Source organism: Phyllobates terribilis, unplaced genomic scaffold (assembly GCF_046119375.1).
Source record: "Phyllobates terribilis strain yellow unplaced genomic scaffold, ASM4611937v1 Scaffold_9__5_contigs__length_417890890, whole genome shotgun sequence".
NCBI lineage: Eukaryota > Metazoa > Chordata > Amphibia > Anura > Dendrobatidae > Phyllobates > Phyllobates terribilis.
In genome coordinates, this window is record NW_027362769.1 from 29,369,531 (window position 1) to 29,396,646 (window position 27,116).

A 27,116-nucleotide genomic window follows, 5' to 3' on the forward strand; every position below is an offset into this window, starting at 1 on the left:
CAGACCAGTCACCATTCTGGTCGCTCTTCTCTGAACTTGCTCCAGTTTGTCTATGTCTTTTTTAAAATGTGGTGCCCAAAACTGTACACAGTATTCCAGATGAGGTCTGACCAAAGAGGAGTAAAGACCGATAATGACTTCACGTGATCTAGACTGTATGCTTCTGTTAATACATCCCAGAATTGTATTTGCCTTTTTTGCTGCTGCATCACACTGTTGACTCATGTTCAGTCTATGATCTATTAGTATACCTAAGTCTTTTTCACATGTACTGTTGCTTAGCTCTATTCCTCCCATTCTGTATATGCTTTTTTCATTTTTATTGCCCAGATGTAGTACTTTGCATTTTTCCCTGTTAAAAACCATTCTGTTGGTTGCTACCCACTGCTCCAGTTTATTTAGGTCTTTTTGAATCCTCTCTCTCTCTTCTCTAGTATTAGCTATCCCTCTTAGCTTTGTATCATCAGCAAATTTAATCAGTTTACCCTCAATTCCTTCATCTAAATCATTGATAAAGATGTTGAACAATACAGGTCCCAGGACGAAGCCCTGTGGTACCCCACTTGAGACATTCATCCAGCTGGATGTGAAGCCATTTACAACCACCCTTTGAGTCCGATCACTAAGCCAGTTATGAATCCACCTAACAGTTGCCTTGTCCATTGCATACTTGGTCATTTTTTCAATAAGGATGGTGTGAGATACTTTGTCAAATGCTTTGCTGAAGTCAAGATATACTATATCTACAGCATTTCCCTGATCCACCCAGTCAGTGATTCTGTCATAGAAGGAAATTAAGTTAGTCTGACATGACTTGTTAGTTACAAACCCATGCTGACTCTGGTTAATCACTTCATTCTTATCCATGTACTTACATACATGTTGTTTAATAATTTGTTCAAAGATCGTTCCTGGTATAGAAGTCAGACTCACCGGCCTATAGTTCCCTGGGTCCACCTTCTTCCCCTTTTTGAAGATAGGAACAACATTTGCTCTTCTCCAGTCTTCTGGGACTTCTCCTGTTCTCCAAGAATTTTCAAAGATTATGGAGAGTGGTTCTAAAATTTCTTCTACGATCTCCTTCAGTACTCTGGGGTGTAATTCATCTGGACCTGGAGACTTGAACTCATTTATGTTAGCTAAATATTCCCTCACAATCTTTCTGTTTACAGATAACTTGGATTCCTCTATTCCTTTAAAAGGACAGTGAAGATCAGTTGATGTTACATTTTCTTTCTGAGAGAAAACAGATGCAAAATAGGAATTAAAAAGTTCGGCCTTCTCAACATCCTCTCTTACCATTTCTCCATTTTCATCCTGTAAAAATCCTATAGCATCTTTGACTTTTCTTTTACTTTTGACATACCCCCAAAATCCTTTTTTATTGCTTTTGACATCTCTTGCAAGCCTTAATTCATTGTCAGCTTTAGCTAACCTGATACGTGCCCTGCAGGATCTGCAGACTGCATTATAATCTTCTTTAGATATGCCTCCCTCTCTCCATTTAATAAACATTTCTTTCTTTCTTTTTAGCATGTGTTTAAGTTCTGTGTTCATCCATCCTGGTTTCCTTAAATGCTTCCCATTCTTCCTACTTTTCGGGATTGTTAACGATTGTGCTTTGAGAATCTCATTTTTAAAAATTTCCCATCCTTCCTGGACATTTTTGTCCTTAAGGACATCCAGCCATTGGATCCCTCCTATTCTCTTTCTGAGTCTCTTAAAATCTGCCTTTCTAAAATCTAACCTTGAAGTTTGGATTAGATCCAAAGTAGCAGATCCCCTTGTTTTCTCCCCTACCTTTTGGAAGATAAAGTTGTCAGCAAGAGAGGATAAGAATTTGCTTGACCTGTTAGTTTTACTTGAGAGAGATTCCCAACAAATGTCTGGATAGTTGAAATCTCCCATGACCACTACGTCATATTTTTTGGAGAACTTGGTCATTTGATACATAAAGAGTTCATCCATATCTTCAGCTTGCCCAGGTGGCCTGTAGTAAATGCCTACAATGGTGTCCTTTCCGTTGTTCTCTCCTTGTATTCTTACCCAAACAGTTTCCACAGAACTCCCAGTCTCTGAAGCTTCAATCTCTGTGCAGATATACGCTTTTCTAACATACAATGCAACACCTCCTCCTCGTTTATCAAGTCTGTTTCTTGCAAATAAGTTGTATCCTTTTAGCCTTTTATTCCAATCATGTGTATCATCCCACCAAGTTTCAGTGATTCCAATGACATCATATTCTTTTTCCTGCATTAGTAGTTCCAATACTCCTTGTTTGTTGCCCATGCTTTGTGCATTTGTATAAAAACATTTTAGTTTGTGATTGGTTTCTCTTCCTCCCATATTTTTATTATTTAGATTTTTTTGTCTTTGTTCTTCTTTTCCACTTCCAGTAGCAGAGATCTCAATAGTATTTGTCAGCTGTATGGCTTTTTCTGGCCTTTTGCTTCCCTTCCCACATTGTTCTAGTTTAAAGCTCTTCTGATGAGTGTAGCAAGGCGACTTCCAAATACATGTTTTCCAGTCTTCGTAAGGTGCACCCCATCTCTAGCAAGTAGTCCATCGTATAGGTAATTCATTCCGTGATCCAGAAATCCAAATCCTTGTTGACGGCACCATCGACGTAGCCAGTTGTTCACCTGTAGAATCTTATTCCACCTCATTGTTCCATGGCCATCCACTGGGAGGATGGATGAGAAGACCACCTGCGCTCCCAATTCTTTCACTTTCTTGCCTAAGTCTTCAAAGTCACTGCAGATGGTTTCCAGGTCCTTTCTTGCGGTGTCATTTGTCCCCACATGTATTAGCAGGAATGGGTAGTGATCTGTAGGTCTGAAGATTCTTGATATCCTGTCAGACACATCTTTAATTTTTGCTCCTGGAAGACAGCACATTTCTCTTGAGGTTATGTCTGGTCTGCAGATAGCGGCCTCTGTTCCTCTTAACAGGGAATCCCCCATGACCACCACTCTCCGTTTTTTCTTCACAACATTCTTCTTTCTCCATCCAGGAGGATTCTGAGGGCTTACAAGGTTATTAATTGCTGGCAAAGTCTTATTTTGCTGTATTTCTTCATGGTTCTCCTGCGTGAGAGCCTGGTACTGGTTCCTGAGCAGTATGGGTGCTGCCGGCCTCTCGATCCTCCTGCTTCTGTGGGTCACATGCTTCCATTCCTCTGTTTCGTCAGGTGCAGTTCGAATTTCTTCTCTTTCTGAATCATGAAGAGATAATTCTGCTCTGTCTAAGAACTCTTCACCTTCCTTAATGATTTTCAAGGTAGTTAACCTCTCTTCTAGATTTCGCAACTTTTCCTCCAACAGGGACACAAGCTTGCATTTCTGGCATGTGAAGTTTGGCTTTTCCACTGGCAAGTCTGTGAACATGTAGCAGGATATGCAGCTCACCAAATGGCTCCTGGACTCTTCCATGTTCTTATTGTTAATGTTCTGAAAACAGTGAAAAAAGCTTAAAAAAAAAGCTACCGATGTCCTCTTTTCAGCTCCAACAGCCAAAATCCAGTGTTCTTTGAGCTCGCGGAGACTCTTCACTTACCCCAAAATGCAGTGGGAATATGCAAATTATCTCCTCAGGACTCCTCCCCTGGTTTACCGATGTCCTCTTTTCAGCTCCAACAGCCAAAATCCAGTGTTCTTTGAGCTCGCGGAGACTCTTCACTTACCCCAAAATGCAGTGGGAATATGCAAATTATCTCCTCAGGACTCCTCCCCTGGTTTACCGATGTCCTCTTTTCAGCTCCAACAGCCAAAATCCAGTGTTCTTTGAGCTCGCGGAGACTCTTCACTTACCCCAAAATGCAGTGGGAATATGCAAATTATCTCCTCAGGACTCCTCCCCTGGTTTACCGATGTCCTCTTTTCAGCTCCAACAGCCAAAATCCAGTGTTCTTTGAGCTCGCGGAGACTCTTCACTTACCCCAAAATGCAGTGGGAATATGCAAATTATCTCCTCAGAACTCCTCCCCTGGTTTACCGATGTTCTCTTTTCAGCTCCAACAGCCAAAATCCAGTGTTCTTTGAGCTTGCGGAGACTCTTCACTTACCCCAAAATGCTGTGGGAATATGCAAATTATCTCCTCATGACTCCTCCCCTGGTTAAGAAAGTCAGCTACAGATTTCGCAGGGTTTGCAACTTCCAGCTCACCGACTGGTGTGCGATGTGACCACTAATGATGGGTGAGCATAAAATGCTCGGGTGCTCGATGCTCGGGTCGAGCACATTAGAATACTCAGGTGCTCGACCCGAGCAACGAGCCCAATGTAAGTCTATGGGAAACTCGAGCATTTTTCAGGTAGCTCTCCCCGGCGGTCTGCAGAGGGCCTAAAAATTGCCCAAATTTATGGGAACAGCAGTGCTCAAATGACATGGGAACAGCATGGGGAAGACCCATGGAAGCATTTCTGACTCCCAGGTCACTGCTGTGAAGAATGTTGTCAGAGGTATTACGTCACTTTTGCGGACTCACAATAAAACATACAAAAAACGAAACCAAAATGGATTTTCCTGGGAAATATGTTAAGGAACAACCTTTCCAGGGTAATGACTTGTATATAAGGCAAAATACATAACCAAAACCAAAACTACTCCTCCACACCTTGGGCTATGTTCACACGTAGCGTTTTTGATACGTTTTTTCACTTTTGCATTGCTTTCAACCAAGACAAATGCATTCAATATGATCGCTTGCACAGTGCTCCTTGAGATGTTTAAAACTTGGGAAATCTTTTTGCATCCAAATCCAGCTCTAAACTTCGCCACAACAGTATCTCGGACCTGCCTGGTATGTTCCTTGGTCTTCATGATGCTCTCTGCATTTGAAACAGAACCCTGAGACTATCACAGAGCAGGTGCATTTATACGGAGACTTGATTACACACAGGTGGATTCTATTTATCATTACCAGTCATTTAGGACAACATTGGATCATTCAGAGATCCTCACTGAACTTCTGCAGTGAGTTTGATGCACTGAAAGTAAAGGGGCCGAATAATATTGCACGTCCCACTTTTCAGTTTTTAATTTGTTAAAAAAGTTTAAAATATCCAATAAATATCGTTCCACTTCACGATTGTGTCCCACTTTTTGTTGATTCTTCCCCAAAAAATTAGAATTTTATATCTTTATTAGTGTTGAGCGAGCACTAAAATGCTCTGGTGCTCAAAGCTCGGGCCGAGCTCACCGTGATACTCGGGTGCTCGACCCGAGCAACGAGCCCAATGTTAGTTTATGGGAGACCCGAGCATTTTTGCGGCGGCACCCCCGGCAGTCTGTAGAAAGCCTAAAAAGTGCCCAAAACGATATTGAGAGTGCTCAAAAGACATGGGGACAGCATGGGCATCGTCCCAGGAAGCATTTCTGAACCCCAGGTCACTGCTGTCAACAACGTGGTCAGAGGTATTAAGCCACTTTAAAGGGCTCACAATAAAACATTCAAAAACGAAACTGAAACGGTTTTCCTGTGAAATATGTTAAGGAACTTCCTTTCCAGGGTAAAGACTTGTGTATAAGGTAAAATAAATAACCAAAACCAAAAAGACTCCTCCACACCTTGGGCTGTGTTCAGAAGTAGCATTTTTTTATGCGTTTTTGCACTTTTGTATTGCTTTCAACCGTGACAAATGCATTCATCGGGAAATGTCATTTTAACATTTTACAATCTTATCTGGACATGTGCTATGTGACACATGCATACAGTGCTGAAAAGACATGGGAACAGCATGGGGAAGAACCGTGGAAGCACCACTGACACCCAGGTCACTGCCTAAAAATGTGCCCGTCAGAAGTGATCCTTTCCGCATCAGAACATGCAGACTTGCAACTATCCCTGTGCAAGTCCTTGTCCCAGGGCAGTGTTCAATTGTACCTCCCCCATTCCTTGCAATGCAAGCACAAGTATGCAGCCTGCCACCCACCCAACCACAGGCTGCAATACCATACTGCTAACTTGCTTGCACTTGAAATGGGGCCTTTTAGTTTGGAGGAGGCCAAAGCTGGCCACTAACTCATGGCTGCTTCGGCAGCGAGGTATCCATTCTCAGTCCCCAGCCGGCGGCGGCCGGGTGTCCACGCTCGTTCCCCAGCCGCCAAGGGGCGGCCGGGAGTCCATACTCGGTCCACAGCCGCCCCTATTTCTCCTTGAAACTTCCCCTATACTTTTCTTAGCCTGGCCTGCTTTAGGGCACCATTGGATGAACCCACCAGAGAACCAGTCTCCTCCGGTGGGCCCTGGCTTCTCCATCAGGAGGGTTGAGAGTGCCAAGGTGAGGAGCACGATGATGATGATAGAATTTAGCGTCTGCTTTATTTTCTTGGAATGCAAGCGCATGTATGTAGTAGCGGCTAGGCCTGAGGTGGTCAGCATTTTGGCGCATGTCCTACCTCCTCCAAGGATTGCTGGATGTTTTCCTGCTACTATCCCAGTTCTATGACTCCCGTTAAAACAAAGCTTCAGGTGATGAATGATGGATGAGGTGCTGGCAAAGGAGAAAGAGCAGGAGGAACAGGGACCATTCACATCAATATCAGGCCAGTCAACCACAAATGTCTTGTAGGATATGTTTCTGTACCAAAAGGAGTGGTTCGGCTACACAGTTATAGGGCATGCAGTGAGTGCAATGCCTAACAAAAATTTCGAGGCACTCCAATGCCCCTTGGAAGTGACATGGAGGTCAGAGGGCCTTAACTAAACCATTTTTTCCATTTATAGCAACTGTGTCTCCTGTGCACTGTTGACCTAAGCAGTGAATGGAAGGCTTTCCAAAAATTATGAGGAACTGCAATGCCCCTTGCAACAGACATGGATTACAGCATACTAAATACCTTCTACCCATTATTGAGGAGTGGGTCTCCCTTAGTGTTCGCCTATGCATTGAAAAGCAAAAGCTGACTAAAATTAGGAGGAAATGCAATGCCCGTTGGAAGAATGGTGGAGGTCGCAGTGGAATAAAAAGACAATATCAATGCCCCTTGGAAAAGTAGTGGAGATCACAGTAGCTTAACAAGACAGTTTTAATACCCCTTGGAAGAGACATGGAGGTTGCAGTAGCTTAACAAGATGGTTTTAATGCCCCTTGGAATATTGGTGGAGGTTGCAGTGGAATAAAAAGAGAATATCAATGCCCCTGGGAAAAGTGGTGGAGGTCGCTGTAGCTTAACAAGATGGTTTTAATGCCCCTGGGAAAAGTGGTGGAGGTCGCAGTAGCTTAACAAGATGGTTTTAATGCCCCTGGGAAGAGACGTGGAGGTTGCAGTAGCTTAACAAGACAGTTTTAATGCCCCTTGGAAGAGAAGTGGAGGTCGCAGTGGATTAAAAAGACAATATCAATGCCCCTGGGAAAAGTTGTGGAGGTCGCAGTAGCTTAACAAAACGGTTTGATTGCCCCTTGGAAGAATGGTGGAGGTCGCAGTGGAATAAAAAGACAATATCAATGCCCCTTGGAAGAGTGGTGGAGGTCACAGTAGCTTAACAAGACGGTTTTAATGGCCATTGGAAGAGACGTGGAGGTCGCAGTGGAATAAAAAGACAATATCAATGCCCCTTGAAAAAGTAGTGGAGGTTGCAGTAGCTTAACAAGACGGTTTTAATGACCCTGGGAAAAGTGGTGAAGGTCGCAGTAGCTTAACAAGATGGTTTTAATGCCCCTTGGAAGAGACGTGGAGGTTGCTTTATCTTAACAAGACTGTTTTAATGCCCCTTGGAAGAGACGCGGAGGTCGCAGTGGAATAAAAAGACAATATCAATGCCCCTTGAAAAAGCGGTGGAGGTCGCAGTAGCTTAACAAGACTGTTTTAATGCCCCTTGGAAAAGTGGTGGAGGTCGCAGTAGCTTAAAAAGACGGTTTTCATGCCCCTTGGAAGAGACTTGGAGGTTGCAGTAGCTTAACAAGACTGTTTTAATGCCCCTTGGAAGAGAAGTGGAGGTCGAAGTGGAATAAAAAGACAATATCAATGCCCATGGGAAAAGTGGTGGAGGTCGCAGTAGCTTAACAAGGCGGTTTTAATGCCCCTGGGAAAAGTGGTGGAGGTCGCAGTAGCTTAACAAGACGGTTTTAATGCCCCTGGGAAAAATGGTGGAGGTCGCAGTAGCTTAACAAGACGGTTTTAATGCCCCTTGGAAGAGACATGGAGGTCGCAGTGGAATAAAAAGACAATATCAATGCCCCTTGAAATAGTGGTGGAGGTCGCAGTAGCTTAACACGACAGTTTTAATGCCCCTGGGAAAAGTGGTGGAGGTCGCAGTAGCTTAACAAGATGGTTTTAATGCCCCTTACAAGAGCTATGCAGTACAGCATATTAAAAACATTATTCCCATTATTGGGGAGTGGGTCTCCCATTATATTTGCCTATGTCTTCCAAGCAAAAGCTGCCAAAAATTAGGACGGAGGAACCTGCAATGCTGGCAACACGGACCACAGTCACCCTGGTGGTATAGTAGTGGTGGAGGCTGAGGATAAGGAGAAGAGCAAAATACAGCCGAAATGACGAAGCGTAAACCCATGTATGGGTGTGAAGCGGTGCATGGGAATACACCTCCCGAAATAACACAGTGGATTTGACTTTATGTTACTCTGCTGTCATTTGGTGGTCATGAGAAGTCTGGCCCAATCCAGCCCTTGTTCATTTTGATAAGGGTCAGCTTGTCAGCATTGTCAGTTGACAGGCGAGTGCGCTTATCAGTTATAATTCCCCCAGCGGCACTAAAAACATGCTCCAATAACATGCTAGCGGCAGGGCAGGCCAGGACCTCCAAGGCATACAGAGCGAGTTCATTCCAAGTGTCCAGCTTGGATACCCAATAATTAAAAGGCACGGAGGACGCTGGTACGGTCGGCAAGCTACTCCCTCACCATCTTTTGAAACTTTCCACTCCTTGTGAGAGTACCCCACGCCTCAGGGCCTGTAAGCTGGGCGGGTCTCAGAAACATGTCCCAGAATGTTGACTGTGTTCCTCTGCCTCTGCTGGATTGGAGTTGCGTCTCTCTCGCCTGTACGCCTTGGTTGGTCAACGAACTGTGACCTCTGCCGCTAGCATGTTCAGATGGGAATTTTTTTAACAGTTCTGCAGCAAGGGCCTTCTGGTACTGCCCCATTTTTGTAGACCACTCCACCTCAGGAATAAGAGAGTGAAATTGTCCTTGTAGCAGGGGTCTAAAAGTGTCACCAAGCAGTAATGACCGTCACCCAACATTTTGACAGCGCGAGGGTCACGGTTAAGGCAGTGTAACATAAAGTCAGCCATGCGTGCCAGACTGGTAACGGGCAAGACTTCCATGTCCTCACCAAGATGACTACTGACCATGCTCTCCTCCTCCTCCCCCCTGTCCTCAGGCCACCCACGCTGAACCGATGGTATGACAGTTGTACAGGTACTACCATCTACAGCGCATGATACCAGCTCCTGTTTTTCCTCCTCCTCCTCCTCTCCCTCATTGTCCCCCAATGCACATTGGGATGAGATGAGGCTGAGCTGTGCGTAATTGCCCATTATGAGTTCTTGATCCATCTCATCATACTCTGGCTGCAATGCCTCCTCTTTAATTCTCTGCAGAGAGCATTGCAAAAGACAGACAACTGGGATGCTGATGCTAATGATGGCGTCATCGCCACTCACCATATTGGTGGACTCCTCAAAGTTTGTCAGGATGGTACATATGTCAGACATCCAGGTCCACTCCTGAGGTCTTATGTGTGGAGTCTGACCTGAATATCGACGGCCTTGTTGCAGCTGGTACTCCACAACTGCTCTCTTCTGCTCACAAATCCTTTGCAACATGTGGAGGGTAGAGTTCCAATGTGTGGGGACATCACACACCAGTCGGTGTGCTGGAAGCTGCAAACGCTGCTGCAACACAGCAAGGGCGGCGGAAGCTGTAACCGTCTTGCGAAAATGAGCTGACAGGCGGCGTACTTTGACGAGGAGATCTGGCAACTCGGGGTACTATTTAAGAAACCGCTGAACCACGAGGTTAAGCACATGAGCCAGGCATGGTACATGTGTGATCTCGCCTCTCCTCAGAGCCGCCACCAGGTTACGGCCATTGTCACACACGACCATGCCTGGATGTATGTTCAGCGGTCTCAGCCATAGATTTGCGTGCTCTTTCACAGATGTCCACAACTCACAAGCAATGTGAGGTTTATCACCTAAGCTTATGAGTTTCAGCACAGCCTGTTTCCGCTTGTCTGAGGCAGTACTGCAGTGCTTCCAGCTTGTAACTGATGTGGTGATATCTGAGATGGAGGCTGAACATGAGGAGGAGGAGGAGGATGATGCGCAGGAGCTGTACACTGTGGGGGCAACTCTGACTGACATAGGGCCCGCAATCCTCGGTGTGGGTAGGATGTGTTCCATCCCAAGGTCTGACTGGGTCCCGGCTTCCACTATGTTTACCCAGTGTGCCGTCAGGGAAATGTACCATCCCTGGCCACAAGCAATTGTCCACCTGTCCGTTGTCAGGTGGACTCTCCCAGTAACTGCGTTGTTGAGGGCACGGCAGATGTTTTGGGACACGTGCTTGTGTAGTGCGGGGATAGCACACCGGGCAAAATAGTGTCGGCTGGGGACCGAGTACCGAGGGACGGCCACCGCCATAAGGTTGCGGAAGGATTCTGTCTCCACCAGCCTAAAAGGCAGCATTTCCAACGCAAGCAGTCGTGAAATGTGCGAATTTAGGACTGTGGCCTTTGGGGCGTTGGCTGTGAATTTGCGCTTTCGTTCAAAGCTCTGGGATATGGACAGTTGAACACTGCGGTGGGACGTGGATGTGGACGTTGATGCTGTTTCTTGGGAAACTGCCATAACAAGTGAAGACTGAGAGGAGGGGGCATCTTTGCATGCAGTATGGACAGGGTATTGCCTTGCATGCACAACAGGGGGTTATATTACACGCACAACAGCGGAAGAAGCAGTGGTGACACCCGCTGACACTGGTCGTGGACCCTGGGGTTCGCCCCACAAAGTCGGGTGATTTGCTGCCATGTGCCTGATCATGCTGGTGGTGGTCAGGCTGGTAGTTTTGTCACTCCTGCTGATGCTGGCATGGCAGGTGGTACAAATGGCCTTTTTGGGGTTATCAGCAGAGTCTTTAAAAAAATTCCAGACTCTGGAAGACCTACTGGTTGTACTGGCAACGTCCCTCGTGTTGGTGTTACGGGTAACTGTTGCCCGCTTTGTGTGTGCGGCCACCACACTGCTCCTTCCTGCCTGTTGGGGTACTCTGCCCCCCTCCCCCTGTGTGCTGCTGGCCTCGCTCTGCATGTTCTCCTGCCACGTTGGGCCAGTTACAAGATCATCCACCACCTCCTCCTCTTCCACTTGCGCACCATGATCCTCCTCCTCACTTCCTGGCAATTGTGTCTCATCATCGTCCACCTCTTGTGGCAAATTGCCAGCGTCGACTTCCTCTGGCCGTGGCTGTTCAAATATTTTGGCATCGATATATGGGATCACCTCTTCCACCACTTCAAGCCGAGCAGGCAAGTGGCACAAATATGGAAATGGACCAATGAACAGCTTTTCAGAGTGTCCAAGTGTGGGATCAGTTGCTGTGTGACGACACTCGGCATGGTGGGAGGAAGGAGCATCAGGGGGAGGAGGAGTATGCGGTCGAGACTCACGGCTACTAAAACTTGTCCATGTGGAAGACAGACCGGAGGTAGTGGTGCTCAGGTAACAGAAAGTATTATCTGCTATCCAATTAATAACCTGTTCACACTGATCAGTTCGCAATACTGGTGTTGTAGTGTGCTTCCCTAGTAATTCGGTCAAGAAGTGGGAGCGAGAAGATGTGGCTGTTGGTTGTGGCACATTTTCACCTTGGCCACGGCCCCGTCCTCTTCACGCACCATCACCAGAACGTCCAGTTCCACGTCCCTTGCCACGCGCCTTGCCCATTTTAAATTAAGTAAAATAGCTTACACTCGCACTATCAATGGAAAAAGGGTAATAAAAAGGAGATTAGAACAGTGGAAGAGGAAAACCACAGTTCTATTTGTCTGGCCTACACCAGAATCTTTTAAACAGATATATTTGTGACTGAACAGACAGGGAGACACTATTACTGTTTTTTTTACATAAAACAGGCCAAAAGCTGGCTAATACAGAGATTTGAACCATGGAACTGCAAAACCACAGTTCTAATTTACTGGGTTATACCAGACTTTTTTAAATAGATATATTTGGGGCTGAAGAGTCAGCGACACACTCAAACTGTTTTTTTTATTTAAAAAAGACCCAAAAGTGAATAATACAGAGATTTGACCCGTGGAACTGCAAAACCACAGTTATAGTAATGTGGCGTACACTAGACTCTTTTAAACAGATGTATTGGTGTCTGACCAGTCAGAGAGACACTATTACTGTTTTTTTTTACGGCAAAAAATGCCAAAAACAGAATAATACAGAGATTTGACCCGTGGAACTGCAAAACAACAGTTCTATTTTTCTGGCCTACACCAGACTCTTTTAAAGAGCTATATTGGTGTTTGACCAGTCAGGGAAACACTATCACTGTTTTTTACGGCAAGAAATGTCAAAAACAGGATAATACAGAGATTTGACCCGTGGAACTGCAAAACCACAGTTCTATTTCTCTGGCCTACACCAGACTCTTTTAAACAGATATATTTGTGTCTGAACAGCCAGGGAGACACTATTACTGTTTTTTTTATGGCAAAAAATGCAAAAAGCAGGATAATACAGAGATTTGACCCGTGAAACTGCAAAACCACAGTTATAGTTAGGTGGCGTACACCAGACTCTTTTAAACAGATATATTGGTGTCTGACCAGTCAGAGAGACACTATTACAGGCTTTTTTTACAGCAAAAAAATCCAAAAACTGGATAATACAGAGATTTGACCCGTGGATCTGCAAAACCACAGTTCTATATTTCTGGCCTACACCAGATTCTTTTAAACAGATATATTGGTGTCTGACCAGTCAGGGAGACACTATTACTTTTTTTTTTTACGCCAAAAAAAGATAATACAGAGATTTGACCCATGGAACTGCAAAACCACAGTTATAGTTAGGTGGCGTACACCAGGCTCTTTTAAACAGATATATTGGTGTCTGAACAGTCAGGGAGACACTATTACTGTTTTTTTACGGCAAAAAATGCCAAAAGCAGGATAATACAGAGGTTTGACCCGTGGAACTGCAAAACCACAGTTCTATTTTTCTGGCCTACACCAGACTCTTTTAAACAGATATATTGGTGTCTGACCAGTCAGGGAGACACTATTACGGGGTTTTTTTACGGCAAAAAAAGCCAAAAACAGGATAATACAGAGATATGACCCGTGGAACTGCAAAATCACAGTTATAGTTATGTGGCATACACCAGACTCTTTTAAACAGATATATTGGTGTCTGCCCAGTCAGGCAGACACTATTACAGTTTTTTTTACAGCAAAAAATACCAAAAACAGGATAATACAGAGATTTGACCCATGGAACTGCAAAACCACAGTTCTATTTTTCTGGCCTACACCAGACTCTTTTAAACAGATATATTGGTGTCTGACCAGTCAGGGAGACACTATTACTGTTTTTTTTTACGGCAAAAAATGCCCAAGACAGGATAATACAGAGATTTGACCCGTGGAACTGCAAAACCACAGTTCTATTTTTCTGGCTTACACCAGACTCTTTTAAACAGATATATTGGTGTATGAACAGTCACAGACACACTCAATTTTTTTTGGGGGGGGCAGGAATACCAAAAGGTTAATAAGACGCGTATTTGTACAGTCTGAGGGAAAAAAAAAATACAGGATTTAGATGAAAAAAAAACAAATTTTCCTGGCCCCTGAGACTGGGGTGATAAGTCTAGCTGTTTGACCAACAGGAGCACACAGGACTGTAATGCAGCGTTTGCTGGTATACCACTGCGTCTCTTATACATCCTGCCTGCCTGCCTGATATCTGGGATGGATATTAGTCCTCAGAAGGACTGTTTGTTTGATTTGGCAGGCTTTAGAGACCCTACACTACCTATTTCGCACTATATATCTCTCCCTAACTCAGCAGCACTGACCCTACAATGGCTGATCCAGAGCGACTGTGTCCAAGATGGCGGCGCCTGGTTTTAAATACTCCAGGTGACGCTGTGCGGCCAGCCAATCACTGTAATGCCCACAAACAACATGGCTGCGGCATTACAGTGACTGGCTGGCAATCCCTGCATGTTCATTGGCTCTGTAAAGAGCGCCAAACGTGCAGGGCGGAGCCGAGCTCCCGCTCGAGTAACCCGGAAATGCTCGGTGCTCGCCGAACATCCCGAGTAGCGTGATGCTCGGGCGAGTAACGAGCAGTGTCGAGCATGCTCACTCAACACTAATCTTTATGTTTGAAGCCAGAAATGTGGCAAAAGGTAGAAAAGTTCAAGGGGGACAAATACATTCATAATGCACTGTATATCAATAATATAACCGGAGATGCGTGTCTCCATCTGAAACCTTTATAGACTGCACAAGGACGACACGCCTGCACAGTCTGGCTCTAGACAGAAGAACGCATCGAGCCGTTACAGGTAAGAGCAGTGTGTATGGCCCTGGAGATCGCAGTTTGCTTAGACACTGAACGCATACTGAGATCTCCGGCGCCATACTTACCTGACCGGGAGGAGCATTGCCGCAGCGCCTCTCTTCGCCGGAGACCGGGGCAGGAGTGAGCCGTCGGAATCGGCGAATGCGCATAGCGCTGTCTGACGCCATTTTACTGAAAGAAAGAAAAAAAGAGAGGGGTCGCTCACTGGTCTATTCGGGTGCTCTGAAGAAAAGAGTAATCTCAATAGCAAAAAGAACTTCGGCACTCCATACATGAAAATATAAGAAATATTGTATCTAGACTAATGTCATTTTGAAAAATGAAGGTTTTTTGCGCATAATTTGGCCAATTTATGTGTGCCCATCAACCACGACAAGGTCACCTTCGTATGATGGGAAACTACGCTATGCTACCACTGGATATGCCACTCTTGGGCTGTAAGCCTGTATGGACAATATGTCTCTGCTTAGGCTTTTAACCTACAATGTATGGGCTGGTAGAGCTAGTTAAAACCACCTGTGACTGAATGGGAGGGACACATGGTCAGAAAAAAGGCTGTCAAACTTCTAATAGTGTGAACACGTACATTTGCAGTGTGTCTTCTGCAAAATGGCGCCGGACAGCACGGTATAGGCACGCGGGTACTCCGGCGCCACACTCTTCCCGGCAGAACAGGACACAGCAACGCTGGAGCACAGGGAAGAAAGGTGAGTATAAGTGTTTATTTTTTTTGTATGTGTGCAGCATGAGGGGTGCCATACATAACAGGATTGGGGGATGAGGGGGCCACACATACCAGGATTGGGGGAGGAGGGGACCATACATACCGGGATTGGGGGATGAGGGGTGCCATGCATACCAGGATTGGGGGATGAAGGGTACAGAGCATACCAGGATTGGGGGATGAGGGTACCAAGCATACAAGGATTCGGGGATGAGGGGTACCATATATACCAGGATTGTGGGGTGAAGGTGTGGCGCCCTGCTGCACATTGGTGCCACAGAACCCAGAAGGGTGCATGGATGGACTTCTCCACAAGAGGCCCTCACACATTCATTCACCTCCACCTTCGAGCTCAGACTAGCAGAGGGAGCCCGTTAGGGATATATAAAGGGAAGGTGGAGCCAGGCAGCTCAGTGATTCAGCAGTGAGTGTTCAGAGAGGAACACAGTTCAGAGGAAGCTGAGAGCATGCCGACGCTCAGAGAGCGGTGAAAACGCAGCATGCCAGCTGCCAAGTAGTGAGGGCCCCGAGTGTGGTCAACGACGAGGAGAAGAGGAGAAAAAGAGAGTGGAACTTAGGGGGCAGAGGAGCATAGTAAGCTCACCCTGATATATATACCGGACACCGGGTCCGTGCCTACAGGGACTCTCTACACCCAGTAGGAACCACTGGAACCCCTGGAGAACTACAGATCCCAGGTCCATCTAATGCTGATTGTAGTACCAGGGCTAGGAGTCACAGAGGTCCCAGCGTCCAGGGAGAGTGATCTCCAAAGAAAAGGCCCTACCACCAGATCAGCAGCTGCAGAGAGAGACAGTAACCAAGCTAGGCCCAGCTCCAGGCAGGCCAGAAGCTTAGAGAGTAAAGCAATGGATCAGGAGGCCCTATACCCACTCACTGGGGAGAGTCCATTCACCTGGAGTACCCTGGACCGTGCCTGCAGCATCACCAGTAAAGGTACTGAAGCTTACTGCTGTGTGAGTGTTCATCCTTCCTCCAGGACCGACCTACCATCTCTCCCCTGCACCACCATCCAGTACATCCCCTACACTGCCCTGAGGCCTGCTCCACCTGTGGGGATCTGTCCCATCATTTGCTGCCCTAACATCTGCCTCAGAGGACTGTTGCAGCGCTGGTGATCCTCACCAGACACGACAGGTGGCGTCACGAATAATCCCAAAAACCCCATATAATAGAAATTCCCCTTTTCACTTACCGCCCTGGGTCACGGACGAGGCCAGCCACCGTCATATCCCCCGGCAACCAGAGGCCCGGCTGCCGAGTACCCCACGGCCCTGGGGGTGCGTCAAGGGGACCATGCATAGCAGGATTGGGGAATGAGGGGGGGACCATGCATACCAGGATTGGGAGGTAAGGGGACTATGCATACCAGGATGAGGAATGGGGTGCCATACATACCAGGATGAGGGGTACCACATATGCCATGATTGGGGGGTGAGGGGACTATGCATACCAGGATTGGGGGGTGAGGGGTGTCATGCATACCAGTAATGAGGATGAGGGGTGCCATGCATACCTTAATAGGGATGAGGGGTACCATGCATACCAGGATGAGGGATGGGGTGCCATGCATACCATAATAGGGATGAGGTGTACCATGCATACCAGGATGAGGGATGGGGTGTCATGCATACCAGATTGAGGGGTACCATGCATACCAGAATAGGGATGAGGGGTACCATGCATACCAGGATAAGGGATGGGGTTCCATGCATACCAGGATTGGGGGATGAGTAGTGCTATGCATACCAGGATATGGATGAGGAGGCTATGCATACCAGGATTGGGGGGTGAGGGGACCATGCATACCAGGATGAGGAATGGGGTGCCATGCATACCAGGATGAGGGGTACCACATATGCCAGTATTGGGGGTGAGGGGTCTATGCATACCAGGATTGGGGGGTGAGGGGTGTCAAGCATACCAGCAATGGGGATAAGAGGTGCCATGCATACCATAATAGGGATGAGGGGTACCATGCATACCAGGATGAGGGATGGGGTGCCATGCATACCAGGATGAGGGGTACCATGCATACCACAATAGGGATGAGGGGTATCATGCATACCAGGATAAGGGATGGGGTGCCATGCATACCAGGATTGGGGGATGAGGAGTGCTATGCATACCAGGATATGGATGAGGAGGCTATGCATACCAGGATTAGGGGGTGAGGGGACCATGCATTCCAGGATTCGGGAGTGAGGGGACCATTCATACCAGGATTGGGGGTTGAGGGCAGCCATGCATACCAGCAATGGGGATGAGGGCAGCCATGCATACCAGGCTAGGAATGCGGGGTACCATGCATACCAAAATGAGGGCTTGGGTGCCATGCATACCTGGATGAGGGGTACCATACATACCACAATAGGGATGAGGGGAATGATGCATACCAGGATAGGAATATGGGGTACCATGCATACCAGAATGAGGGATGGGGTGACATGCATACCAGGATGAGGGGTACCATGCATGCCAGAATAGGGATGAGGGGTACCATGCATACCAGGATAAGGGATGAGGAGTGTCATGCATACCAGGATAAGGTATGAGGGGGTTATTCATACCAGGATTGTGGATGAGGGAGCCATGCATACCAGGATGAGGGATTAGGTGCCATGCATACCAGGTTTCTGGGATGAGGAGGCCATACATACCAGAATTGGGATGAGGGGTGCCATGCATACCAGGATTGGGGGATGAGGGAGCCATGCATACCAGGATGAGGGATTGGGTGCCATACATACCAGGTTTCTGGGATGAGGAGGCCATACATACCAGAATTGGGATGAGGGGTGCTATGCATACCAGGATTGGGGGATGAGGGGTACCATATATACCATGATTGGGGGGTGAGGGGTGCCATTTATACCAGGATTGGGGGATGAGGGGTACCAAGCATTCATGGATTGGGGGGTGAGGGGTACCAAGCATACCAGGATTGAGGGGTGAGGGCACCACGCATACCAGGATGAGGAATGGGGTGCCATGCATACCAGGACAAGGGGTATCACACATACCAGGATTGGGGGGTGAGGGGACCATGCATACCAGGATTGGGGGGTGAGGGGTGCCATGCCTACCAGCAATGGGGATGAGGGGTGCATGCATACCACAATAGGGATGAGGGGTACAATGCATGCCAGGATAGGAATACAGGGTACCATGCATACCAGGATGAGGGATGGGGTGCCATGCATACCAGGATGAGGGGTACCATGCATACCAGAATAGGGATGAGGGGTACCATGCATACCAGGATAAGAGATGGGGTGCCATGCATACCAACATAGGGATGAGGGAGCTATACATACCAGGATTGGGGATGAGGGTTGCCATGCATACCAGGATGAGGGATTGGGTGCCATGCTTACCAGGTTTCTGGGATGAGGAGGCCATACAAACAAGAATTAGGATGAGTGGTGCCATGCATACCAAGATTGGGGGATGTGGGGTACTATACATACCGGATTGAGGGGTGAGCAGTGCCATGCATACCAGGATTGGGGGATGAGGAGTACCAAGCATACCAGGATTGGGAGATGAGGGGTACCAAGCATACCAGGATTGGTGGGTGACGGGGGGACCATGCATACCAGGATGAGGGATTGGGTGCCATGCATACTAGGATGAGGATGGGGTGTCATGCATACCAGGATGAGGGTTATCATGCAAACTAGGATAGAAATGCGGGGTGCCATGCATACCAGGATGAGGGATGGGGTGCCATGCATACCAGGATTAGGGATGAGGAGGCCATACATACCAGGATTGGGGAATGAGGGGTACCATGCATACCAGTATGAGGGATGGGATGCCATGCATACCAGGATGAGGGGTAACATACATACCAGGATAGGGATGAGGGGTATTATACATACCAGGATTGGGGGATGAGGGGTGCCATACATACCAGGATTGGCATGAGGGGTACCATGTATACCAAATTTGGGATGAGGGGACCATGCATACCAGGATGAGAGATGTGGTGCCATGCATACCAGGATTGAAATGAGGGGTGCAATGTATACTAGATTTGGAATGAGGGGTACCATGCATACTTGGATTGGGGATGAGGGGTGCCATGCTTACCGAGAATGGGGATGAGGGGTGCCATGCATACCAGGATTGGGGATGAGGGGTGCCATGCATACAAGGATTGGGGATGAGGGGTGCCATGCATACCTGGATTGGGGATGAGGGGTGCATACCAGGATAGGGATGAGGGGTGTCATGCATACCAGGATAGGAATGAGGGGTACCATGCATACTAGGATGAGGGATGGGGTACCATGCATACCAGGATAGGGATGGGGTACCATCCATACCGGGATGAGGGGTACCATCCATACCAGGATAAGGATGAGGGGACCAAGCATACCAGGATTGGGGGGTGAGGCGACCATGCATACCAGGGTTGGGGGATGAGGGGACCATGCATACCAGGATAGGAATATGGGGTACCATGCATACCAAGATGAGGGATGGGGTGGCATGCATACCAGGAGATGAGGGTTACCATGCATAACAGAATAGGGATTAGGAGTACCATGCATTCCAGGATAAGGGATGGGGTGCCATGCATTCCAGGATTGGGGGGGGTAAGGGGTGCCATGCATACCAGGATTGGGGGATGTGGGGTACCAAGCATGCCAGGATTGGGGGATGAGGGGTACCAAGCATACCAAGGATTGGGGTATGAGGGGTACCATGCATACCAGGATTGATGGGTGAGGGCACCATGCATACTAGGATGAGGAATGGGGTGCCATGCATACCAGGATGAGAGGTATCACGCATACCAGGATTGGGGGATGAGGGGACCATGCATACCAGGGTTGGGGGATGAGGGGACCATGCATACCAGGATTGGGGGGGGGGTGAGGGGTGCCATGCATACCAGCAATGGGGATAAGGGGTGCCATGAATACCACAATAGGGATGAGGGGTACCATGCATACCAGGATAGGAATACAGGGTAACATGCATACCAGGATGAGGGATGGGGTGCCATGCATACCAGGATGAGGGGTACCATGCATACCAGAATAGGGATGAGGGGTACCATGTATACCAGGATAAGGGATGGGGTGCCATGCATACCAAGATAGGGATGAGGGAGCCATACATACTAGGATTGGGGATGAGGGGTGCCATGCATACTAGGATGAGGGATTGGGTGCCATGCTTACCAGGTTTCTGGGATGAGGAGGCCATACATACCAGAATTGGGATGAGGGGTGCCATGCATACCAAGATTGGGGGATGAGGAGTACCAAGCATACCAGGATTGGGAGATGAGGGGTACTAAGCATACCAGGATTGAGGGATGAGGGGTACCATGCATAGCAGGATTGAGGGGTGAAGGTACCATGCATACCAGGATTGGTGGGTGACGGGGGAGCCATGCATGCCAGGATTGGGGGGTGAGGGGACCATGCATACCAGGATGAGGAATGGGGTGCCATGCATACCAGGATGAGGGGTATCACCCATACCAGGATTGGGGGGTGAGCCCACCATGCATACCAGGATTGGGGAGTGAGGGGACCATGCATACCAGGATTGGGGGGTGAGGGGACCATGCATACCAGGATTCGGAGGGTGAGGGGTCCCATGCATGCCAGCAATGGGGATGAGAAGTGCCATACATACCAGAATAGGGATGAGGGGTTCCATGCATACCAGGATAAGGGCTGGGGTGCCATGCATACCAAGATAGGGATGAGGGAGCCATACATACCAGGATTGGGGATGAAGGGTGCCATGCATACCAGGATGAGGGATTGGGTGCCATGCATACCATGTTTCTGGGATGAGGAGGCCATACATACCAGAATTGAGGTGAGGGGTGGCATGCATACCAGGATTGGGGGATGTGGGGTACTATACATACCGGATTGAGGGGTGCCATGCATAACAGGATTGGGGGATGAGGAGTACCAAGCATACCAGGATTGGGAGATGAGGGGTACCAAGCATACCAGGATTGGGGGATGAGGGGTACCATGCATACCAGGATTGAGGGGTGAAGGGACCTTGTATACCAGGATTGGTGGGTGAGGGGGGGGCCATGCATACCAGGATTGGGGGGTAAGGGGACCATGCATACCAGGATGAGGGATTGGGTGCCATGCATACCAGGATGAGGGATGGGGTGTCATGCATACCAGGATGAGGGTTACCATGCATACTAGGATAGAAATGCGGGGTACCATGCATACCAGGATGAGGGATGGGGTGCCATGCATACCAGGATTAGGGATGAGGAGGCCATACATACCAGGATTGGGGGATGAGGGGTACCATGCATACCAGTATGAGGGATGGGATGCCATGCATACCAGGATGAGGGGTACCATACATACCAGGATAGGGATGAGGGGTACCATACATACCAAGATGAGGGATGAGGGGTATTATACATACCAGGATTGGGGGATGAGGGGTGCCATACATACCAGGATTGGCATGAGGGGTGCCATGTATACCAAATTTGGGATGAGGGGGCCGTGCATATCAGGATGAGAGATGTGGTGCCATGCATACCAGGAATGGAATGAGGGGTGCAATGTATACCAGATTTGGAATGAGGGGTACCAGGCATACCAGGATTGGGGATGAGGGATGCCATGCTTACCAAGATTGGGGATGAGGTGTGCTATGCGTACCTGGATAGGGATGAGGGGTGCCATGCTTACCAGGATAGGAATGAGGGGTACCATGCATACCAGGATGAGGGATGGGTTACCATGCATACCAGAATAGGGATGAGGGGTATCATCCATACCGGGATGAGGGGTACCATACATACCAGGATAGGGATGAGGGATGGGGTACCAGGCATACCAGGATAAGGCTAAGGGGTCATGTATACCAGGATTGGGTATGAGGAAGCCATGCATACCAGGATGAGGGGTGCCATACATACCAGGATTGGGGGATGAGGGGTGCCATGCATACCAGGATAGCATGGTTGGGACAGGATGGGGGCAGCACAAATACCAGGGGGGGTCAGCACATACCAGCATGAGAGACCATATACCAATAAAAATGCTCGCCACCCGGGCGTAGAACGGGTTCAATAGCTAGTATATATAGATCAGAGTATGTCCATAACATACACACAGTACTTCGTATCAACCAGGTATATAACTATGCTGAGAATTCTCCCTCTGTGACGGTAATTGGCGAATGTGGAAATTTCTATTAATATATAGAATTTTAGAGAATTCCATACCAATCTCAAACTTTGACACCTATACTGTGTGAACACTACACAGCAGGAGTATGTATAGTTTCTGCTTGCCAAGGGTTATTTGCATTTCCCAGTTTGCTAAGAGTTTAGTTGGCACCATTTAGTCTTATTTCATATATGGTAGTATGCAAAGGTTTTGAAATATAGAGGCTATGTAATTATGTGTCAGAATTTGATTTATTCTAGCATGGCTGATGTAAATTCTTTTTTTCGCTGTCAGTGGAGGTGATAGCTACACAAAGGCAATCCAAGACTAAACAATTGCTTAATGTACTTTGTAATTCCTGTTAAAGTGACTGTGAATTAATTTCAAGACTTACAATATAAATATATTTTCCTAACCTTCTTCATAATTATACTAAATTTACAAAATATTCAAAAGAATATTGTCAGATGTCAAGGCCTATAGATCCTAATGTAACACAGCTGATGTGATTAATGGAATCTGTCACCAGGTTTTTGCAGTCTAACCTGAGACCTCCATGGTGTAGGGGAAGAGAGGATGATTCCAGCGATGTGTCACTTTCAAGGCTGTGTGTTGCTAGTTCAATGCAATCAGTATATTATCAGCAGGAGATTACTATAGAACAAGTTGCCCTTGTGCCTTTTAGTCCACAAGCACTGATTAGCAGAGATGAGCGAACTTGTTCGGAAAATGTTTGCCAATCTCATAGTTGACATGAACATTGCATATTCGGATTCGTGTTCGGATTCCCGAGTATTTTGCTTAAAATCAGCAAAATTCGGCCAAAGTTCAGTAAATGATCGAGTTTCCATTAATGCTTTTGTTAGGACTTTGGCTATGATAGTGGTGCTGTATGATGAGCAGGGGGGACGTGTTTAATGAGGGGAGGGGGTGGGGAGAGGTCAGAGGAGTGGCAGACTGTTATTCTTTTTTTTTTTTTTATTAAATTAATGTGTGGAGATTCCGGCAGCCAATCAGGGTGCAGAAACCATCCACAGCGTCTACATTTCAGCACCTAAATCCTTTGTGCTAATTATGTGATCCAGACACCAGTCCACACTTCAGCATATAAATCCTTTGTGCTAATTGTGTGACCCAGACACCAAGAGAATGCCAAGAGTGTGCAAAGCAGTCATCAAAGCAAAAGGTGGCTACTTTGAAGAACCTAGAATATAAGACATATTTTCAGTTCTTTCACACTTTTTTGTTAAGTATATAATTCCACATGTGTTAATTCATAGTTTTGATGCCTTCAGTGTGAATGTACAATTTTCATAGTCATGAAAATACAGAATAATCTTTAAATGAGAAAGTGTGTCCAAACTTTTGGTCTGTACTGTATATGCTATGTCATACTGGCCTCATCCACATTCAAAAAAAAAAAATTCTTCTGTTCCTAAAGTAATACGGCATGGGACAACTCAGTTTGAAATTGTTTGGAGAATACCTCGTAGGTTTTATCGGCCTTGTGCACACTAAGAAATTTCTTTTGTCTGTTAGCAACGTTATACGGCAAGCCGTATCTTACCTTGTCATTTAGTGTCGCTGAAATTCAGGTGTGTGCTGAGCTAATGCACAGGAAAAAAACAATTTTCTTTAGTTAATTGCATGCTCCTACTACTGTATCTGACCAACATGAGTGGGAAAAAGAGAGGGCGTGGTGGAAGCGGGAATAGGCTTGATGTTCAAGGTGTACGTGGGGTACGTGGTAATGTTAGTGAAAGCACTAGTGAACCAACATAAACAGGTCAAATCCTAAGACAACTGACAACTTATGTTAGTGGATGGCCTACTGCATTCCCTTCCTTTGGTAGCCGAACGGCGATACACCTTGTTGATAAGGCCCAGAAAGAGTAGGTGCTCCAGTGGATGGCAAGCTCTGCTTCCAGTGCCCTCTCCTCTTCTTCCTCCACCTCAACATCAGATGCAGTACAGTCCACAGAGGTGGCACCCCAAGTACCCATGCTTCCCCCCGCGTCACAACTGGCCAACTGCTCAACTGACCGTAGTGAACCACAGATTGGTGAGTCTGTAGAACTCTTCACCCATTCTACACCATGGGCATCAGAAGTGTACTACAAACAGTCACAAAGTCAAGGGGAGGAAAGCATCTGCACCAATGCACAAATTTATTTTAGCTTGAATTCGAGGCAGGAGAAAGTAGGGTCTTTGCAGGTTCCTGACCCTCATCACCAGACATTAACCGCAGGAGAGGGAGGTGATCCCGATGAGACTCAGATACCTAAGGCTCATGCAGACTGTACTGGGCTGTCAGGGCAACAAGAGGAGAGGGGTCACTCTGAGGGCGAGGAATGGTATAATACATTGGATGATAACTAGGTTGAAGATCCTACTTGGTGTGAACCCAGAGTCACACAGCCGAGTAGCTCATCTGAGGAGGTGGAGGAGGAAGACGAGGAGGTTACCTTTCGCCCTATGGCACAGACATGGAGTGATGCAAGCACGAGGAGCACTGCATCCTTAGCCACAACTGTGGCTGTGGCAAGCAGCGGTCACGGGTCTGCAGCTCGCAGGGGCAGGAAGGGTTGCCTAACATGGGCCTTTTTTGTCACTGCAAAGGATGAGCCCACTTACGTTAGCTGTAAACTGTGAGATAAAAAATTCAGTAGAGGGAAAAACTGCAATAATTTGACTACTACATGCATGAACGTTCACATGCTCAAACAACATTCTTTACGCTGGGAATCTTACCGTGCTGGAATGTGGACCAGTGCACCTCAACAATCACCAGCTGCTCCATCAAATGCATCCGCTGCTTCTTCCTCCTCCTCTGTTACCGTGCCAAGTATTGTCATGCAGGTCTCCCATCACAGAAACTCCGGTTCTTTACCCACTCCTGTCAGGCTGAGTGTCAGCCCATCAGCTGTAATGGAAGCCGACACGCCTGCTGTGTTTGTTTCACCGAGCACACCGCATGTTTCTCAATCCACCATAACATCTGCACCTCACTCACACTCCACTAGTTTTTCCAGTTCACCATACTCCACCTTCTCTCAGCACCATAGCCAGCCCACGGTTCCGCAGTTGTAGTCACGTAAAAGACTGTTTCATCCTACGCATGACAAAGCTAAGAGGTTGAACTCACCATCTCCAATCTGTTGGCCACAGAAATGTTGCCTTTCCGCCTGGTAGATATAGACGGTTTCCGAAAACTGATGGCCATCGCAGTCCCCCAGTACCAGTTGCCCAGTGGCCATTACTTCTCTAAGAAAGCTGTGCCTGCGCTACACCAGCATGTCCCAGACTTGTCTAAATCTATGTGTGCCAGGGTGCATTTCGCTACAGACACCTGAACGAATAAGCATGGCCAAGGGCATTACATCTCGCTGACTGGGCGACTATGGTGGCTTTGGGGGCAGGCGGGGAAGGGGCTGCTCCACAAATCTTGGAATCCCCAAGGCTTCAAGAAGAAACCTCTGTATTTTCCACTTCCTCAGCTACTTTTGCGTCCTCCACCTCATCTAGGGCCTCCACCTGCGCACTCAACCTTTGCCTTAACGAGACACGCATTGCAAGGGTGTGGAGCGAATACACACAACCTCCGTACTGCGCAGTCAGGGCTCACCGTATTCAGGCAGTCATCAAATTAATATGCCTTGGAGATCGCAGTCATACAGGTGAAGAGTTGTGGGCAGCTCTCCAGGCTCAGTTTGAGCAATGGCTGTCTCCACTGAACCTAGAGCCAGGGAAGGCCGTGTGCGATAACGGTGCAAACCTGTTAGCGGCCCTAGGCTGAGGCAATATCGCACACGTGCCTTGCATGGCTCACGTCCTCAGCCTGGTGGTACAGCGATTTCTCTGCCACTATCCTGGCCTGGATGAGCTGCTTCACAAAGTACGGAAGCTGTGTGCTCACTTCCGCCATTCGCACCCCTCATGTCATCGACTTGCATCGATACAGAGGTCTTTGTCCATGTTAGTTAACAGGTTGATCTACGATGTGCTGACGCGGTAGAATTCCACTTTGCAGGTGTTGCAGCAACTGTGCCAGCAGCAACAAGCTCTGATGCAGTATGTCATGACGTATAGCTTGGGGCAACGCATTACGGACTTGGAGCATATCACGTTTGTGGAGTGGGAACAGATTAAGGACCTCTGCACCCTTCTGCACGGTTTTGAAATGGCTACTAAACTGGTTAGCGCTGACGATGCCGTCATCAGCATCACTATTCCTGTCATATACATGCTGAAGAAAACTTTGAATAACCTGCGGCAGGAGGTGGTTGCCCCAGAAAAAGAGGAGGATGCGGAAGGGATACCAATGTCTCAAATTTCCAGACTGTCGTCACACAGGCGGATGCCAAGTGACGGTGGATTACAGCGATCGAGGGGGTTTGGTAAAACCAGGCAAACTGTTAGTGAAGGTGCAAAAGCCGAGGAACTAATGAAGGAGGAAGAGGTGATGGGCGAGCAACTGTCAGAGGATGAAGAGGATAATCATCCCCTCTCGTTTGAACGTGGTTGGCAGGAGGGGAGGGGAAGGAGGAAACAAGTATCAGTGTTTCACAGCCCACAATACAGCCTGGCTTTGGACCTCCTGGAAGAGCCCGAC